Raw genomic sequence first — 18,887 nt, forward strand, 5'->3', positions numbered from 1 at the left:
TTTGAACTGATAAAGTCCCCCTGTGCCTGGGTCACTTAGATTTCAATAAGAAGATGGAGTGTGCTCAGTAGTAGAAAGTCATTCACAGTTGTTTAAGATCCCTGTGCAATTCTTACCGGAGTTAAAAGGGTGGTTCCCCAAACCTGTGCCCAGGAGGATGCTGAGGATGTGTTTTCCAAACTGAACTGGACACTTTTAGGGATGACGAGTGCATTATAGAGCCTTTACCTCCAGGCCAGTGGTGACACAGTCCCCCATCCCTAATGTCCCTTGGCCTTATCCCTCATTCCTGCATGCCAGAGGGACTCAAATTTGGGCTGCAGGTTCCCCAGCAGCAGTGCTCATTATTTCCGACACCCTACAGCATTACATACATACCTGAAAGGAGGTTGTAGAGAGGTGGGGGTCTGTCTCTTCTCCCAAGTAACAAGCGACAGGACAAGAGGCAACAGCCTCAAGTAGCACCAGGGGAGGTTTAGGGTGGATATTAGGAAAAATTTATTCACCGAAAGGGCTATCAAACATTGGAACAGGCTGCCCAGGGAAGTGGTGGAATCACCATCCCTGGAGGTATTTAAAAGACGGGTAGACGTGGTGCTGAGGGACACGGTTTAGTGGTGGTTTTGTCAATGTTAGGTTGATGGTTGGACTCAATGATCTTAAAGGTTCCTTCCAACCTAGATGCTTCTATGATTCTATGATTCTACATTCATCCCTGCCGCGCTGCCTCAGTAATAATCCCAGTGGGGAGGGCTTGGCTGCGCCACCAATAAATAAGCAGCCATGAAGGGTCTTCTCTTTTTTTCACTTCGTTTCTCCCTACCTATCGACCTTTTGTCCCCCTTTTAGGGCGAGAAGACGGGTATCCTAGCGATCCCGGCTCTGCCATCGCCCGGCTCGGCATCCTGGCGGTCCCCTCGCCTTGGGCTGCCAGGGGAGGCGGCGACTCCTCCCTCGGCTGGGAGGGCTGGGGGGGGGGGGGGGGGGCGGGGGGGGGAAAGCCGGCAGCGGGGTCTCCGCTCACTCGCTCCGGCTCCGCGCCCCAGGCGGACCGGCCCCGCTCCTCCGGCCGCTTTGCCGCCGCGATGCCGGGCCGGCGGGGCGGCGGGGCGGCGCGGCGGGGCAGCGGCGGCGGCGGCGGCGGCGGCGGCGGCGTCGGGGGGATCCCCGCGTCCCAGACGGTGAGTGCGGAGCGGCGGGGCGGGAGGTGGGGAGCGGGGCGGGGGCGCCGGGCAGCACCCCGCTTTCCCAGGTGTTTGGAGGTGATGCTGGCTGCTGCCGCCGCGGGTTATTTGAGGGTAGGGACTGCTGGGGAGGCTGCTTGGGTCTTCGAGCCCCGTCTTGAATTTGGTGAAAAGAAAAACCCGAGACTTCTCTTCCGTAAGTCTGGAACGGCACTTCCCAGGGCGCTGGACCAGTCCCGTACTGTGGGGTTCAACACATTCGTGCTCCCAGCCCTGGACCGCAGAGCGCTCCTTATCCTGAGAAAGAGGGTCACAGGAGTCGGGTGGTATCGCGGTCAGATTATCAGAGGTCAGGCAAACCTGCAGTGCCCCGACTCCTGCCAGGGACAGCATTTGAAGAGACTGCTCGACGACATCCCTGCATGGTCAAACTGCTCAGACACCGCTTTAGGGCAGCAGAGTCCTGCAAAACACAACAACCAAATCAAACCCTCAGCCACGAGTAAATGGTCAAAATAAAACCGGAGGGTTTCTTGGCTGTATCTGTGTGAGGGAAAGAGTTAAAGAGGTTGGGGTTTTTTTATTGTCGTTGTTGTTGTTCTTGTTATGGGGAGGTTTAACATCATCGCAAGAGACACGTTTCACATTAGTGCACGCTGTGAACTCTGTCCCACAGCACCTGGTAGTCTGGTGTGAGCCCAGGACCAAAGCCCGGTCCCCAGGGGGGGTCTCAGCTGCAGCCATCGCTCCTGTCAGCGGGGAGAGGAGCCCCGGCCGCCAGCGCATCGACTGGGAGGCCAGAAGGGACCGTTACATCATTTAGTCTGACCTCAGACAGGAGCGAGGTGCTGGCTGGGAAACAAAAAGAAAATTGCCGGGGACTGAATCTCTGCACCAAAACACAGTATTTCTTCATGTCATTGTCAGCTTTGACAAATAGATTCTTCCACAAAAAATGAGATTAGTGGCCGGGGCTCTCTGCATGAAGCGCTTACACAGAGATGCACGCATCATAAGTAGAAGCTTCAGAGCTCCCAAATATAATGACTGGAAGTGTATTTTACATGCCAACTGATCTGGCTTTCCATTGTTCCTCCTGCTCTTCATAAGCAGGACTGCTAGCAAAAATGGACTATTTTCCAGTAAGAGAGAGCTCACTGAAAAAAAGAGTTAAGAGGAAAAAAAAAAGAAAAAAATAATATGTTTTGTTCAAAGTTGTCAGCAGAGATGACATTGTAAAAAATCAGAATTTCAGATAAGCGTAATGTTCTCTCTTCTTCCCATTTCTTTCTTTTTAACCTCTCTTTATTCATCTAATTTTGGTGAGAAAGTGGGAAAGGAACAAAAAGAAAAAAAGTAGATGATTATCTATCAAAGAAAGTTGGGATGCTGACTGCCCGAAGATCAATTTTTTTCCTTACTTAACTTCTTTCAAAAGTAACCCTTCAATATACTCTGAAAAAATGCTATTTTCTTTAGACATAACACAGCCCTGGCACTCGCACCCATAGCATGGGGCTGGATCCGTCTTACTGCACCTTGATGTTCAGTCTTGTGCTTACTTCTAGTTTTTTGGATCTGGCTGCCCACTATTTCACTTAAGCCTGGTACTTTTTCAGAGTACCAATGCTGTCCAAAAATGGAGCAAGACAGTACCGAATGAGGCTCCTCAACTTACATCCCTCTTTTTTCAATATTAACAAGGTACATAAACCCCTTGCACTGGCACGGGAACGGAGCAGCACAGGAGTGCCAGGCTGTACTGGGATATGATCCCAAGAGACAAGAAGGGTTAATCACCTCCCCAGCCCCGTGCATCCATCAGTCCAGTGCACCATCTGCTACACACCAGTGGGTCCTCCCGGGAGCCTGAGAAATGCGTATCTACTGCCGATAGTCACGGATATCTGGCTTGCATGGTGTGGCAGGAAAAGGGATGACAGTATTTGCAGTTAATGAAGTTCAGTGCAAAGCTGCATCCCGCAGTAATTCATTACCTTGGGAAGCAGGGGTGTGATGCCAGACAAATAACTGGTCCTGTGGGAGGGCAGGACACCAGGAAGGCAGGACCAGGAGGGTGGGAAGATGATGATCATGAGGAACCTCCCAGTGCCATTGCTGCTGGGGACAGCAGCTGGGGACAAAAGTCCCCCCACAAGCTCTGCTGTCCCCAGCAGCAGTGCCCAGCAGAGCTTGTGGGGGGATTTTTGTCGCAGCTGCCTCTTAGAGAGCCTGCAGCAGGGCCCCTGTGGGGGCTCTAAATCACACTGATGATTGCACAGTCAATAAAGGAAATCTCACCAGTCTCCATAACCAGGCTGTTGGCTTTTAAACCTCTTCAGATAAATATCTGTTTACTGCTGTGTTGTTCAAATTTCAGAGTAACTGCACTGAGTCCAGCGAAGTTAGTGGCACAAAGTAGCTTTGGAAAAGGGTTTCAATATAGACCAGATCAAGGCAAATTCTGTTCTGCTTTATTTGATATAAGCAGGAGACACTCCAGTGACTGTGGGACGGCTAGCTTAAATCATGAGTGCCGCTGCTTATTTCAGAGGAACCACTCTCTGCCCACACTAATACAACAGAAATCCTCCATTTGCATGTATTTCTAAGTTCCTTCCCAGCCTGTGTGACTGTTTCAGGGCAGCAGTGTCCCGGGCTGCCCCCATCACTCGGGGAGCAGATCCCTGCCTTGGGGCAGGCAGCACTGGGGAGTTGTGGCCCCAGCAGCATCTGCAGGTGGTTTGGTTTGGCAGCACAGCGCTGCCTTGGAGAGTATCTGGATGCTCCTGCCCGGCGCTGCCTGCTCTGAGCCCTTCCCGCTCCCTCACGGCCGTGGGAGCTCACGCCAGCCCTTCCCGCCTGGCTTACCCCCTTGCCTCCTTCTCTTCTTCCATTTCCCCTACCCTCCCTGAATGAAACTAGTTATACAGTGATAACAAGATTTGGTCCCTTGCTCCCATCACCTCGGTCACCCCCGTTACGTGCCCACCTCATCTGTTCCCACCGTGCTGGCCCAGGCAAGGCTCTCTGCGCCGTGGTGCTTGTACAGCGCCGGTTGCACCCCCTCACCTCCTTGCGGGAGGGAGACAGACCCTTCCCCTTTGTAGCCAGACAGGGAGCTATGGGTGAGGTTGCCCCAGCTGCGGTGACTGCTGGGGGGTCAAGGCATGGCCGTACTGGGGAGAGAGGTAGTCCCACTTTCAAGGTGGCCACCCCATGGCTCTTGCCCCCTCCTTGCTGTTGGCCTTGGATGAGAGACAAACCAGGGGAGAGGTCCAGGCAAAAGCTCATTTAAAGGACTCATTTCCCCCAGGAGCCCCTTTTCCTCCTCATTTTGGTGGTCTGGTGTGCTGGGGAGGTCACAGCTGCCCCTTCCCCAGCTTCCTCCACATGTGCACATGCACGACGTGGCTGGGAATTTTGGTGTGTCCTCTGGGAAAACCTGGTTGAGGAAAGGCATCTTCACCTGCCAGCACACCTCCTGGAAACCCCCCCGGGCTCCCCTCTCTGCTTCTGCTCTTGCTGTCTGGGGTTTGGTTTAAGCGATCACTTAACATGAACCCTGTGAAATTTCTGTGTTCCCACCAGTGATGGATTTTTTCAGGAGGAGAAGGAAAGACGTGGCTTTGCCGTTTTCACAAGGACTCTCACCTACCACAGTGGAGGGGGGCGAAGAGGCATTTAGTTCATCCTTAAGGATTGTAGAAGTAGGTTTGTAAATTTGGGGGCATTTCTGGAAGTCCCAAAGAAACAAAAGTCCAAGGTTTTAGAAACAGGTATCCTCTTCAGCTAGTACTGGCCCTTGCCTGCTGAAGAATCTGGGCACCTAAAAGTCTCTCTGGATGACAAAATCATGTCCCTGTGTATTTCTGAAGGAGGTAGCACTTTGAAAGGCTTTCCGAATGAGTAAAAACAAGCAATGCGTTTGCACCTATAAGCCAGCAGCAGGTGGTTAGCCCATACAAGGAAGAATGACTAAACTCTGGATTTTCAGTTTTTTTGGTGGAGTGCTTTGAGCTCATAAAGGAGTTGTGACTTCTCTGCCAGTTTCGAAAGGCAAATCATTTGGTGCCGGGCTTATTCAGCACTGTCAGTGCCCTATATCCCACCACAATGCGCAGAGCAGTGGGATTTCTTTCAGGCTTTCACTCCCATTTTCCTGATTATAATCCAGCCTTCAGGCCCTTCCCCTTGTGGATGCCTGGGATGAAGACCTTGCGCGGTGCACGTAGGTGATTTCATTAAGCAAATGGCTTCCAGTGAGTGCACCTGAAATTCTGCAATCTGCAGATGTGATCCTTGCATTATGTGCTGTGTGTCTCGGAGTGAGGGCAGGTTACAGGCTAGAGTAAGAAGGGCCGGAGTTTAACTTGTGGCTGATACTGCGATGTCCTCCACGAAGCAAGAAAAGGTTTCTGTTAAGTGGAGGAAAACCCCTGAAGAGAGGAAGTATGATGTAATTGATAGTCAATACTGGCATAAATGGGTTCAGATTCTCCCAGCTCTTGGACCACAGGGCAAACTTGATTTGGCTTCTGTGTGCCTGCTGCACTCTCATTAGAAATCACATGTAGTTTTTTTTCACTGAAGTAGCAGCAACATGTGGGAATAAAGTTTTTCTTCACGGCTTAACACTGTTTTGTTCAATAAATCAAACGAAAATGACCATCCTCTCCATGTAAATTAAAGACCAAACACAAAATCCGACAGATATACCCAGGTTTTCCACCACCAACCCCTGACTTTGGCATTGCCTACCTGTACTGGCTTTCTAAGGGATTTCCAGAGAGAGCAGGGAGGTTTTACCAGGAATCACACGGGAGGCTGGGGAGGGGATGGCATCCCCAGTAGCCATGAAGAGCACAAAGGCTGGGAGACAGCTCAGCAGTCCTGGCGGGCTGGGGGGAGCTTCTCATGGAGCTCTTCTTGCACTGATGAAGATTCAGGCCAGAAGGAAAAAATATACACAGTTCTAAGACCCTGGACCCCAATGGAGTAATTTATTGCTTTTACCTGAAACATGTTGCACGTGCTGGATTGACTCCCCACATCCCAGTTTCTCCCACTTCCGAGATTTAGTCCTTTACTACTGAATCGTGATATGAAACCTCTCACCCTGTCCAGACAAATTTTTTTTTTTTCAATTCACCGAGAGGAAAGGCCATCACCTAGAGGCCTAAGGGAGGGAATAGTTTGGAACGACTTCTCACCCATCTCAGCGGGCAGCCAGTGTGCTCCTTCTGCAGGTGACAAGCACCAGAGCTGGGTGAATCACGGAAGATGTGTGCCCCATCCTCACTGCTGGGTCCGGGCACCTGCTTCCTCACCTCTGCCAGGAGTTAGTGAATTACTGTGGACCCTGTCCCTTGCCCAGCGCTGAGTCTGCTAAAGCACATAACCCAGCTGCAAAGCATGGTGGTTTCTGCAGGACGCGCTGCGGCTCCCCACCTCACAGGGGTGACACTTGGGTTCATGCCTCAGCCTCTCCAGAGACCCTCCAGCACCACAGCCCAGAGCCAGGTCTTGCTCTCCCTCATATTTGGAGTGAGAAGAGGAATGTCAGGTCTGGTATCTTCACTGGTGCCAAAACGTGTGCGTGTGTACATATGTAACTTGAAACATATTGCTCATCTAATCTTCACTATATGCACTTGGTAGATGAAATTGTGGCAACTCTAGAATAACCAGAATAACAGTAACAGGAATATTTTCCTTACACTGATTCTGGGAGAGGAACAAACCTGTTCTTCCCCACAGTGCAGTGCTCTTTCTTTGCCCTCCTGTTGACACACTGTCCCAGGCACCCTCGGCATCACACTGCCTCCAGCCGTACCCCCCATCCCCTCCTCGAGCGGCAGTCGGGAAGGTTGCGTTTCCTGAGCATCCCCACTCTGCTCTGTGGAGAGGTGCCTCCGGCTGGCTCTAGATGGGTTCAGAAATGTTCCTGGCTGACCTCTCAGTGCCGCTTGCTGGCAGACATTGCACCACATTAAGAAAGTGGTGTCTGCCCTCCCACGTGCAGCTTGTTTGGGAGCCTGCACTGAACAGTCCTTGTGGGTTTAAACGGAGGTGGGATGACAGACAACACTGATGGGTTCATAAGCTGGTATGGTCAGAGCTCAAGATACAAGGAAGTAAGCTGGGGAGAAAACAGACCTCTGCCTGGGTCAGGATTCTCCATCACTCCCCCCGCACTGTGTGTCTATTTCCATCACTAGACTGGGGATTTATCCTGACACTGCAAGCCCAGCGATGGACAGACCATGCCCCCCACACATACCATATTTTAAACTGGAGCTGGAGAACTCCCCCAGGCTGGAGTCCTGGTGGGCTCAAGCATGAGGACAACACCCTACAGAATCTTAGGAGAATAACCTTTCCCCAAAACATGCTTAACTCCGTGTGCTCTGCAGCGATCACTGTGCGAGCAACATGGGCTTGGTCACGTACTGACCTTTTGTCGAGCAGCTGACTTCAGAAAAGCTTCTTGGTAATAATGAGTCAATGTTTATCAAGAAAAAAACCTGCTGCTCTGATAACAGACACGTGTATATAATAAGCAATTTCAATGTTAATTTCTTTGCCTTCTGATTGTGTATTTTAAGGTATTTGTCAAAGGTAGGCAGCAAAAAGGGCCATGATAATACAAGCATGGGAACAACCATTGCAATCACAAACCGGCTCCTCTGCAGGTATGAAGCAGCGTCACCAACTCCTGTCACACAAAGTCCCACATGCAGAGAGGCCACAGGAGTAAATACTCACTCTCTACAGCTACCTGAAAGGAGGTTGTAGCGAGGTGGGGTCGGTCTCTTCTCCCAAGTAACAAGTGATAGAACAAGAGGAAATGGCCTGAAGTTGTGCCAGGGGAGGTTTAGACTGGATATTAGGAAAAATTTTTACACTGAAAGGGTTATTAAGCATTGGAACAGGCTGCCCAGGGAAGGGGTTGAGGCACCATGCCTGGAGGAATTTAAAAGATGGGTAGACATAGTGCTTAGAGATATGGTTTAGTGATGGTTTTTGTCAGAGTTAGGTTGATGGTTGGACTCGATGATCTGAAAGGTCCCTTCCAACCTAGGCAAGTCTATGATTCTATGATTCTATATACCAGTGTCAAACTGGTATAAACCAGGTGTAAACCAGGATAAATATACCAGTGTCATCCCTGGCATTCGAGTCCTCCCCTTGAGCTACCACAGCGTGCCCACTCCTGGTTTTCACTGTTCCTAGTAGAAAGGGGTTTTCTAGTATCTCACCGCAGTGCTGCTGCAGCTTCACGGCCACACGTGCCAGCACCTTTCCCTGCAGCGAGAGCAAGGTGACTTCTCCAACTACTGCCTTACTCTTCTCTGCTGGTAACAGCCAGGAGCATCACTCTTCTGCTCTGGGAAACCGCATTTGCTTTGGGTTACACGCACCGGGGCACCATGGGGGTGGTCTCACCCTTCGCAGTGCTCGGTCCCTGACACCCTCAGGAGCACTCGGTGCCTCCAGCTCTGCTCCGCATCGCACGGGCACCCGCCTTTGCGCTGGGCTGGTTTGCACTGACTCGATGAGATCTTCTTAGTTTCTGCCCTCTAGGAAATTAGTCAGTTCCTCATCTCACCTCCAGCTTTGGCAGCAGCGCACACACACACACACATTCTTTCTCTCTTGCCTCCTCCGTGATGCCCCAGCGGAAGACTGAGGCCATTTTTCCAGTTCTCCCAGGAGAGATCTGCAGATGCAGATACTAGGGCTTGTTTGCCATTTGTAAACTGCATGGAGTGGCATGCTGCTAACAACTTTCAGGAGTAAAAATGGAGAGTTAGAAGCGAAAGCTGCTGAAATTCTGGGACAAAGTTTCGATAAAAAGCAGATGGCATTTTAGTCATTCTTTTTCCCCTCAGTAAATGGGGCCAAACGTTCAGAAAGTTGTCTGTAAATATATCACCCTGTTTTGCAACTATCTAAAAAAAAAAATAATGCTGCAAATGTGACTTTAATAAGACAGGCATCCCCCAAAGGGTGGTAACCCGCCCTTTATCGACCTCATGTCAACGCTTGGCAGCAAGGAGCCATTTCTTGCCTCTGATGCTCCTCTGCTGTGTCACTTGTTCCTAAAATAGCCTCACTCCCTGGTCCTTATACTCATGTTCGAATGGTGGGCCGCCACGCAGAGCCCGCTGTCCCGAAGCATAGATTTGAGGGATTTGAGCTCTTTAAGAGGCAGGCAGCTCCCCCGTGGGTTTGCAGGAGGCAGCTTACCTCTAATTGAAGCCAGCGTGGCTGCCTTTGCAGGGCACCCAGCTTGCTTCTGGAAGCCCAGCTGGGCTCACCCGGAGCGGCCTCCTCTCCCCCAGTGTTACAGAATCAGAGCGTGGAGGTCTGTGTCCAGCCCAGCTGCTCCAGGGGCCTTTTATAGTCAGTGCGGAGAAGTGGCACTTCTGGGAAAGGACATGGCTCCTCTTCTCCCAAAGCCGTCAGCAGAGGCAGGGAAGGAAGGACGGTGCCCTACAAGCACCCATGCCTCCCCACTGCCTGTGAAAGGAGCTTGGGGTGAGCAGCCCCCATGCAGACACTGATGCTGAGGTTGCCCTAATTTGGGCAGACATCCACCAGGGTGCCTCAGCTGGTGGCCCCAGGGCTTTGGCTATGGTGCTGTGGCTGTGCTCCTGCCCGGGCCAGCACTGTGGTGCCCGTCTGGCTCTGTGGGGCAGCAGCTGTTGTGCCAACCACTGCAGAGCTCAGAGACCTGGCACTTGAGGGGAAATTTGGCAGCATTAAGAGCACAAACAGACTTTATCCTCTTCCCACACACTCTTTGTAGCAATGACTCCTTTAAATGCTCAAATCCCTCTACCTTTGTGGGAGCTTTGCTGGATGATGGAAACTGATAACAAACTCATTCTCATTTTCAGCCCCTCAAGACCGTTCCTCCCCGCCGGTGTTCAGCACCATCGCTCTTATTCAGCAAAGGTTTGAGCAAGCCATGGTTGCCTTCAGCCAGGTACGTACATCGTGTGCCATGTACGCACTGCATGCACAGGTGTTTAATGCCCAGGAGCAAGGCGACAAACCTTGTCTTGCGTGTGCACATACCATGCGCCGCTGTCAGTGTCCTGCAGAAGAGGACCCCAGGCGAGTTGTAGGTGGGGGAGCGTGCATGTGGTGCCCAGGGCAGCTGAGCCAGCAGAGTTGTGGGTGCAGAGCAGGGGCTGCTGTTGTAGAAGCGATGGAGGGGAGAGGTGGTGGGAACGGCATCTCCTGGCATTGCCCCCAGCTGCTCTTCTCCCCCTCCCACCAGGCCTGTGAGAGCCCAGCGGGAGCTCAGCCTCTTCCTCCCATCTCTCCCACCCCATGGCAAGGGCTGCCAGCGCTGGCTCCTTGTTCATATTAGTTTCTGCCTGTGCTGCTGAGAAGCCTCTGTTGGCAGTTTCCCCTGCAGAGCATTTCAATTCTTCGCTTCACAACTGCTTTTCTTCCTTTTGGGTAGCAAAGCCTTTAAAACAGGCAGAAGACTTGGCTGTGATAGGATTTACTGCCTTATTTTGCTACAGGTCATGGCTTGCCTAGCCAAAACGATGGGAAATTTCTGCTGACATTACGGGCAGTGCCTCCTTCTTTTATTAAACTGATTTCCAATAAACAGAGAAACACTGTCATTTGAACAGCAGCTACTTCACTGCAATGCCCTGACTTCCCCTGTATCCTCTAAAAAACTCAGCCCAGTTAGTCGAAAAGCACTGCTAACTGGGCATGGTGGTGTTGCAAGTACGCACATTATGTGTTATAAAAAAAGCTTACAGCGGAAAGGCAGGAAGGGCAGCAGTATCTTGGGTTTTCACATAGCAAAAGTCTGAGTCGTTGAGCATTCCTCGCTCGGCGAATGGGGCAAGTTGTGCTGTACGAGCACTTGCAGTTAATTATTCTTCAGTTATGTCTCTTCAGAGTGAGCACATTTTTTGCATTTGTTTCTTGACATGAACATCAGGAGCTGTCAGACGGTGAGAAAGGCTGAGTTTAACACATTTTCCTTTCACTGGAAACATTCCTGATTGAAATCTGCGCAGCGGCTCTGTGTGACACCTCCTGCCTCGCCATACGGCTCCATCTCAGAGCCCAGAATCATCCTACAGCCCAGGGGGACAGGTGGAACTCAAATACTGAAAAACTGCCCAGGACTCACTGCTCTGTTTTCTTTGATGCCATAATTTACTAGCTGTTATAAGTGAAAAATACTATCACCCCCTGCAACCTCCCCGCAAGCCCTACAAACTCCAGGAGTCTAAGCCTGCAGGAAAAAGGGACTGTCGATGCCTCTATAGGAAGGAGACAGCAGCATTCCTGTGTTGTCTGGTGATGGGTCCAGCCTCTGGCTTTGGCTTTCGGACCTCTACCTGGGAGAACAGACCTGGCTGGGCAGGAAAGTGGTCCCATGTGCACAATATAGGTCCTCCCTCTCGTTTCTGCAGGAGGCAGCATTTACCAAGAGCACGGTGCGCTCCTGGTGGTGTAATCCACGTTGTTGCTGGTGCCATCAGCTGATTTGCAGCTGGTGCCAACAGCTAATTTGCCTGTGGCCTGGGCTTATGAAGGAGGGAGGTGTGCTCTGGCAGTCTCCCCCATTTTACTGCCCCCCCAGACAGAGCCAGTTTAAGGTATCTCAGCAGGACAAGAAGACGTCAGGTGCCAGCACTGGGCTGCTCCTGTGATGGGAAAAGAGAGGGAGAGGGCAAACAGCAGAACTGGGAAAAATAGCCCTTGGGGACCTGGCTTTGTCTGTTTGCGCTTCAGGCGGTGAGCTGGGGCAGGGCAGGGGCTGCTGCTCCCCCAAGCAGCGGTTCAGCAGGAGCTGCTGCCTCCCTTCGCCCCAAGCCTTTCCTCCGCAGCCAGCCTGGCTGCCCAAGGAGCATCGCTCGCCAGGCAGTGTGGGCAGGAGAGATGTGATGGCTTTCACACTCCCGGCAGCTTGCTCCCCTGGGTGACTGCCTGCTTTGCCTATCCCTTGAGCTGGGGCTAATCCTGCCAAGTAGCTTAGGCAGAGCCTCAGCTGCTTCACAGGCACCTGCCGCACAGCACTAATGGCCATAAAGGCCTTGAATCACCTCATCTTGCAAAAGGAAGTATCATTTCCACTGAATACATTTGGGTCAATGAATACACAAAACCTCTAAGGCACAGGCACACTTTTGTATAGAAGTGAGGTCAAACCCAGCTTCCTTTGTGCTGCAAACACAGTCCCTCCCCAAGACCTCCCAGCCCTGTGGCCAAACCACTGTTGGCTTCACCATGACACGATGCAACAGAGAAGGTCCACAAAGCCCTATGGAAACAGATTATTGTTTGTGATCAGCACAAACTAATCAGCCTTTAAATGAAAAATGTCTCTTGTATTCCAAAAAATGTTGTCATCTTGGGCAGTGCTCCAGATGTGCTGCCTGCAGACATGGTCTAGAGCCTCTGAACCTACAGAAGCATAAATAGAAAAATCTCTATTACATTTAATAGCGAGAAAATTGTCACAAGCTGGAATTGTCACAAGGAACCCACCTTCATAAAGCTGTTACCTTTCAGGATTCAGAGCAGTCACAGATGGAATATCCCCTGAATGTTTCTGTGCAGGTAGTAAGCTATACAAATACTATGGAACACCTACTCGAGCGTTACCCTTCGTAGCCATTATACAGTGAGGACAAATTTCCAGTGGAGGCAAAAGCCTTTGTGATCTGGTTGCCAGACCCGTGAACCATCCAGTGCTGACTGTTCTTGGTCTAAATGGTGATTTTCCCTTTCCCCCACAGAGGTTCACAAACTACCTGACTGGGCTAATGCAGGTGAGTGTAGTAACTGAAGCATAAGTCATTTCCAGAAAATTGATGAGTTTATTCATCTGGCAGATTCAACTGCCTAGAGATTAGTTTCCTTCAGCTCTCAAACCAATTCCCAGTTGCAGTAGCACACAGGACACGCTCTAATCAACTGCTGCAGATCCAGACATTGACTGAAGAGTTAGCTTGTGAGATAAAGTCACTGTAGTGTCTGGTTTCTGGACCTACTGAGCAAGTATCAGTAGCATTAGGAAAAGGTAACATAAGCATACCTCCACACTTACTTTCTGGTTATTAACCAACACGCCAATCATAAATCCTTTGGATTTATGTTGGAAAACTATCAGTCACAAACTTTAAGAAGTAAAGAGGGCAAACCTTTTGTTTTAAAGCACATAGCAAACTGAGACCCTGAAGGAACTTGCTCCTTGGGATCTTGTCTAGAGGACATTTCTTGACAGTTGATGCTTATTTTTGTACCAGGCATCTTCTGTATATCTGAGGCTGAGTTTGCATATTGCTCATTAGGTGCTAACTTCATTACCTGCTCCTGGCAGGGAAGACATTAAACAAGGTGCATCCTCTTCAAACATTTGTGGGGACAAGATTCCTGCTTCAAAGGTTTTCCACTGAGTTTTCCACTGACATAGTGCTGGAGAGGTCCGTGAACCCACACCAACTCTTGTCACAATGGCAGATGCAATTGCAGAAGATCAGAGGAGCAGTGTACTGAAGATGGCACCCAAGTGGGCTTTCAGGAGAGTGAGGCAAGTCTGATTTGCAGCTTTTATTCAGACATTGTGAAAATCATTTCATTAACCACTGTCTTGATTTCCAGCCTGATAGTGAAGCTAGCGCTGCATTTCCTTGCAGAGGGAAACATCTGTTCAGGGGGTCTTCACACTGATAGAATAAGGAGTGGGGGAGCTTGGTCTCTGTGTGATCTTTTCTGTGTTGCCCTGGCTCCTTCCCCTGCCCGGGCAGCCAGGTCCAAGCAGGGAGGCACAGCATGTACTGAACTCTCCTACAGAGATGCTGGATCCCATCCCAACACTGAAGATCTGATTCCTGTCATCATGCAACCACATTTAGTTGCCTTTTTTTATTTTTTCAATGGTGTGACAGACTTGCCTTGCCAAGCTAAGAAAGCTCAGGGAGATATCTGCAGAGATGCTGAGGGGGTGAGTCATGCAGCATCTGGGAGCTGATGGCAGCGACCCTTTTGTGGAAGGCTGTGGTTAAAGGAGGTGGGAGGGTTTCTTGCTGGCCACAGGACTGGGGTGGGCAGGTGTAGATGAGTCAAGTGAAAGCTGTCGTAAAACAAGATCTCTGAAGGTGAAATCAGGGGGGTTGCTGGTAACACTAGGGAGTTTTATGGGTCAGCTCGAAGCTTCAATTTCCTTTCTCTACCCTCCTACTACTTCTTGACAACCATGCTGCTCTTGTCCTTCACTTTCTCTCTTCATCCACTTTTACTCTCTTCTTCCATTCTTCATCCTTTGTGTGCTTATACTAGCTAAATGCTTCAGCTCCCTTGTTTAACCAGCTGATGAGAGTACTGTGAGTTTTCTTTCATAGGCTGACTGATGGGAAAATAATGAGTAAAAAAATAATACTACCACAGCACGAGCTGTATGGAAGCATAGTGGACAGGGTACTGCCTTTCAAGGGAAGAATGGGCATCCACTCCCTGCTCTGGTCCAGACGACCTGGATCATCTTCAGTGTGACATTGCACCTCTCTGCACCACAAGTCCCCACCTGTAACACAGGGTCAATGATGCTGCCTTTCCTCTTAAGGATATGGCGAGGAAAGGAGCAGTTAACATCAGGAGGCACTTGACACAGCGACGGGGCGGATTCATTCGGAGGTAGGCATAAGACAGTCAGGAACTGCAGAGACCTGGAGAAAACCCAAAGATGAGGTTTTTCAGGGTAAGACTTGTCCCATAATTAACTGTTAGCATAACAGGATTCTGATCCATGTGGGGATCCCTCTTTTTTCATAATGCAAGTAATAAGTGAAAATACTTCATATTAATTGAGAGCAGTTTACTTGAAAAAGAGCTTTGTGAAAACAGGCCTATTTATAAACACAGAAGTAACATATTCAGCTTCTCATGCGGGTTGGTTCAAAACAGTTCGTAGAAACTGTTCTGATGAGAAACTCAGAGGTTGTCTGACATTATTATAGAAGCTGTCTACTTTCTTTGGAAATGTTACGTTTTTTGTTGAAAAAAACAGCACTAAAAATATCACCCAAACTAAAAAGCTTCTCAATGGGAAAAATATGTCATAGTTGTCGGTAGAGACCTTAAAGCTTTCATTCTACCTGTTTTCATGTGAGCTCTAGAAACTTAGCCTGCGTGACTCGCCTTTGTGCCTTTGATAAATTACAGTCTCATGAAAGTTGCAATCCAAATTTGTTCAATAAACACCAAAACCATGGTTTTCAGACCAGGAAAGCTAAGCATGTTTTCAGGCAGCATGGACCTGCCACTGACTGATGTCACCACACACACACATGTGGCTCCAAGACCAGTCACCGGGTCTATGATCAGATGAATTTGATGGGGTGAATGGGGAGCTGAGGCATCTCCCGTACAGGGGTTAGCCCACAGCAGGACAGCCTGCAGAGCCCATGCTGCTGCTGTGACAAGAGAAGTGGCCAGGTTGTCCCTAGATGCAGATGCATCAGGGGATCCGTGACTGAAGGGACTTCAGATGTTACTGCTCGGTTCTTACTTGTCACCATTCCCTGTCTGGAAGTTATAGCCAGCAGCAAAGGCCAGTGGGTGGGAGCTCAGAGGTCTGGTACCAAGTCTGCCACTTCTATGTTATGGTGCTGAGTGGTGGGGCTTGAACTAAGCTGGAGATTTTCCCCTGGAGAAAACCTGGGAGCACTCACTTGCTCTGTTTTACCTGCGGACCGGTGGGAGCCCATCGCTCATCGGGTGGGCAGTGACAAGCAGCATCCAGCTGCTGGGGAGCAGCTGCTGCCCTCCCAGATGCTGAACTGTACAGTTATTCCACGCGGGGCAGAGGCTGTGCTTCCACCAAAGCACCTTGTTTAAAGCGGTAAAACTTCCATTATGTGTCCAAGCCTCAGCTGTAACCAGCTTACCTCTAAACAGGTAATAATTTCATTTTATTTCTAAATTAAACTCTCAGGCAAGCCAGAAAAGGTTTTCCTGACCTTTCTGCATACACACAGCTATTCCCATCTATGTGCCACAAGAAATGTGCAGGGGCAAGTGCAGTGTTGCTACTGGACACATCTAGGACTTAGCTGAGTCCAGCAGTACTGCAGACATCTGGACAAACTTTATCCAGAAACAGCCAGCACTCTGCGGCACTCACAGGATGCTTTTAGAATACAGGATTCTGCATTTTCTGGGGCTTTTTTTAATGTTGTACCTAGAAAAGAGAGCTTGTAAAAGACCTTAGAAGGATGAGGGCTTCCATGGCCCTATCAAAAGACTAGTCTGAGAAGAGATAGCCTCAAACTGAGAGATGCGCTGACAAAAATCAGGAGCATCGCACAGCAGATCTCTGCGAAGGCTAATTAGCACCCATGACAGCTTACATCCTGTCTGCTGGTGGAAAGGAAACATGCTGTAGGCGTCCCAGGGCTGACTTTCATGCCTGACATTTCCCCCATGCTGCTGCTGTTGGGGTGGGCAGCACAGCCAGCAGCACACCGGCATGCAGACCTCTGGCACCCCGGGGCCGGGAGAACTGGCAGGCAAACACCCAGCTGGGATGGGGGACTTGGGTGAGCAATATTGCTCTGACAGGGGTCGCAGGCTGACTTGGGGGGTGTACTCCCTGCTGATGCCACCCCCTAGTTAACCACCATCTCTTCCGCCTCAGCAGTTTTCTGCATGGCATTTGCTGCTGCACTCGGAAATCTTGGAAAGATGCGTGCAGCCCATTAACACGCAGGAGGAATGGTGCTCCCCAGCCCGCCAGGAGCACTGGTAACCCTGGCCATTGCTGGTGATGCCTCCAGGGTCTCCAGCCAGGACCTCCCTGTGCTCAGCATCACGAGGCAGCCCACAGAGGTCTCCTGCCCTGGGCTCACTGCTAGCAAATGGGATGCTCTTGGGGACTTTCCCCGTCACTGGCACAGGATCGTCCCTGTCAGAAAGTGTTCAGGTGTTCCCAGCACTGCTCTGCCCAGGCCAGCCAGCCCTTGCCAGCAGCTCCCTGGCACCATCCAGAAACTGGCACGGGCTGGCTGTACCCAGCGGGTGGCTTGGACAAGGCATCCCTGCTTGGCAGGGTGATAGCCTTGAACAGCAAGGGTGTGGACTGCCCCATGCCAAATTGCCCCAGAGCCAGGCCCATGCAACGTGCCAGCATTGCCACGGCCTATGCTTGGCATCTCCCCAGTCACCGTGTGAGGACACTACAAAGAACCATCTTCTGCCCTGAGCCCAGGGCATGGGCAGGACCCAGCCACGCCGGCAGTGCAGCCCTGGTCTCTTTAGCTCCCTTCCCCACCCAGCAAAACCACTTTCCCCCTGTTCATTTCATAGATCAGACCTGGGTGTGAGACTCCCTGGTGCTACAAGAGCATTTGGGCGGCTACGTCCTCAATAACAGCACCATCTACCTCCTCTAACGGGCTGCCCTGTGCAGCACCTCAGCCCTTGACGGGTTCCACAGGATGCTCCTCGGGCAACCCTGGCACGTGTCTGCTTTCAGGGGACACAGGACAACCCCGGCTTCCCCACGGATGCTGAAGACTTTCACCTTGGCCGCCCACAGCACTCTTCCCTGTAGGGGTGGAAGGTTTCTTACCAAACATGAAGGCAAAGCCGTTTCCTCCCAAAAGACACACCACAGGACCTTTGCATGTTTCCTCTGCGTGCAAAGCACTGGCAAACGCTGCTTTCCATGGCATCTGGATGCCCTGCCCTGCCCTGCCCTGTTCTGCTGGCTCTCCCAGTGGTGGCTTCTGTCACCTCGATCAGCCCAGGGAGAAAAGATCAGGTGAAGGCACTGGATCTTGGGCAGAAGACGACCTGTGGGAAAGAAACCAGGCAGAAGGAGTGGGAGCAAGCGAGAAGACATCTCCCCTCCTCAGCCTGGCAGGAGGTCCTCAGCCCTGTGCTCGCGATGGGTTGTCACCATGGCTGGGTGAGCAGGGGGTCTGCTAACACCAGCACAGAAACTGCCTGTCCGGCCCAGGGAGGAGCATTTCAAAGCTACAAATTGCACCAGGGAGAAGCAGGGAAAAAGCATGTGTCTCCCATCCTGGAGCTGCCCCAGGAGTTTCGTATGAGGCCCCCTAGTTCGGGCAGGGAAGTGCAACTTCAAAGTAGGGGAATCTGAGGTGAAGATGGGATGGATGATTTGTCTTTTACCCTAGCTGGGGAGTGCCTGCACCCCAGGCCCCGGCTGTGTGGACCCATATGCAGGTGGTGGTCACATTGCCAGCCCGAGTGCAGTGGGGAGCACCAGCCCCTCGGGAGGCGCAGACCCACACCCAGCCACCCTCCTTCATTTCGGTGTCTCCTTGGCTGCTGGGTCAAATAATCACAAACACAGGAGTCTTTCTTATTAAAGCATCTTGAAAGCCCGAATCACTTTTGCACTTGGGATTTAGTGGTGGCAGCCTATATGCCTTTTGGGGAGGATGTCCCTCACCCTCTCCATATTCCTGTTCCCTGGGTCCGTCTAGCACTGGCCGCAGAGCCCTGCTTTAGCTACGTGTCTCTGAGACCTTCATAACCCTCCCAGGGAGCCTCTTTTCCCACCCCTGCCCCTCATCACTCCATTGTGTCCGGGGGAGACGTCGCCGGTGCCTGATCTGGGCCGTCCCCAGCCTCAGTTGAGCCCCCAGGGCCGACTGGAAAAGCAAATCAGTGGGCATGGAGGTG

General features: G+C 51.1%; 1 protein-coding gene across 2 annotated transcripts in view; it reads left to right on the top strand.

Annotated features, from left to right (window-relative positions):
* The first annotated feature begins 1,124 nt into the window (after positions 1-1,124).
* LOC141740072 (T-cell activation Rho GTPase-activating protein-like) overlaps positions 1,125-18,887 on the top strand; it is a 53,902-nt gene continuing 36,139 nt past the window's right edge. Inside the window, exons 1-2 of one of the 2 annotated variants that reach the window (XM_074578275.1) lie at positions 1,125-1,181; positions 10,091-10,179. The gene's annotated coding sequence lies outside the window, so the exon portion shown is untranslated. The remainder of the gene's footprint in view (positions 1,182-10,090; positions 10,180-18,887) is intronic. The other variant, XM_074578276.1, reaches the window with a different exon arrangement.

Source organism: Larus michahellis, chromosome 3, assembly GCF_964199755.1.
Source record: "Larus michahellis chromosome 3, bLarMic1.1, whole genome shotgun sequence".
Classification (NCBI taxonomy): domain Eukaryota; kingdom Metazoa; phylum Chordata; class Aves; order Charadriiformes; family Laridae; genus Larus; species Larus michahellis.